Here is a 1891-nt window from a genome sequence, read left to right on the forward strand (position 1 = left end):
TAAATATCTATTAAACAGTTTAACTTCTTTAACACTTATTAATTAATACTAAATAGTGTGGTCTTTGCGCTGTTTAGTGTTTTCCTAAAATTCGTCATGACATGTTGGTCTAATTGGTTATTGCGTTTAGTATTATGTCATGGCATACTCTTGGGTTTCACCACCATTTATGTAGATGTCAAAAGACGCATTGTGAAGTCGTACGTTATGGTGAAAATTTTCGTGTTTTTTAAAAATATTTTGTATGTTTTTGCCTTGATATATTACTTAATTGATTATTTTGAATTTGATACATTTAATAATGAAAATCCTATCATTTCGTATGCTTTTATTGGCACACATTTTTCTCATCTACTGTTTTGTGCTGTGTTTATAGTACTAAGATTAAAGGGTGATAAGCTCCTAAAGAAATGGCTAGAAATATTGCTTAAATTGGATACCAACTATTTGGACAAATCGCAAGCCATTGCTGCTGATAGAAATTGTAAAATATTCTTAACATTTAATTATATCATAATGACAGTAGATTATTTGTTAAGTTTATTTAATATGATCCCACTTTTGTGGAAGGGGGAGCTTTGGGGATTTCTGGACACTATTTTGCAATATTATTTGAATGCTATGCAACATTATATTATGTTTCATCATGGTTTTATATTGTTTTATATCAACAACTGTTTTTTAAAACTAAATTATCAGTTACAATGTGAGCAAATAGAACCACCACTTGCCAGCATATACTTTCAACTATCGATTCTATTGCAGCGGGTCAATTTGACATACGGTCCTGCTATATTTATTATACTTTTGACTTTACTACTGACAAAGTCCTTAACCGGTTATACAATCATTATTTTATTTAAACTGCTAATAAATGAAGAGTTCACTTTTGAGTATATATTGCTATTTAATTACTCTGTAAGTTTAGTTATTAATATGTGTTTATATTTTTTAATCTGTCATCGGGTATATGAAACTTCTAAAGAAACTCAGAGAATTTTATTGAAATATTGCACTATCGAAGAAAATCAAGAGGTTTGTTTATATCAAATAGAATATTAAAAGTTTTTTTTATTACAAATATTACTTTCTTAAGGTTGAAAGTATTTGTCTGGGGCGCTTAATATTGCAGTTGAATATCAATATCTGTGGTATGTTGGATATGGACTTAGATACTCTATTTGTTATAATAATTAAGATTTTTTTGTATATTATTGTTTTTGTACAAATTGACTTTAATGAATTGTTTTGAAATTTATTTGTATAAATATATATAATTATAAACTAAATAAATCTAAATTCTTTAGTTTTTTTTATGAAAAACTTGTCAAGCTTGTAAATAATTTTCTTTAAGAAGTACTGTTCAGTTTCTAAATATTTCCTGAGCGAAATATTTCATGGAGAAAATAGTTAGAAATCTGAAAAAAGGATGAAATCATAATATTCTTTGGTATCATTACTGAATTCAAAGATTTTTTTGAGAAATTGGTTTTGGTTGCGCAGATTGGTCTATCTTTTCTTAGAAAAGTTTCATTAAAGAACAAGCTGAAAAACTCATACATTAAACTCATCACTTTCTATTAAAATTTTCGTTTTCTTTAAAAAAAATTAATAAAATTTATTTTTTCCAATTTTTTTGTTAAATTAGACAGAAGAAAAATAAATATATAATTTTTTTAATATGATAATTTTTAATGAAATACGTTTTCAATTTTTCTCCAAAATACAATTTTTTTCCTTAACTCAAAGTATGTACTATAAAGAAATGGAACAGTCAGTGAGGTAGTTAGTTAGATAGATAGATAGATAGATAGATAGATAGATAGATAGATAGATAGATAGATAGATAGATAGATAAATAGATAGATAGATAGATAGATAGATAGATAGA

Source organism: Lucilia cuprina, chromosome 6 (assembly GCF_022045245.1).
Source record: "Lucilia cuprina isolate Lc7/37 chromosome 6, ASM2204524v1, whole genome shotgun sequence".
Taxonomy (NCBI): Eukaryota; Metazoa; Arthropoda; class Insecta; order Diptera; family Calliphoridae; genus Lucilia; species Lucilia cuprina.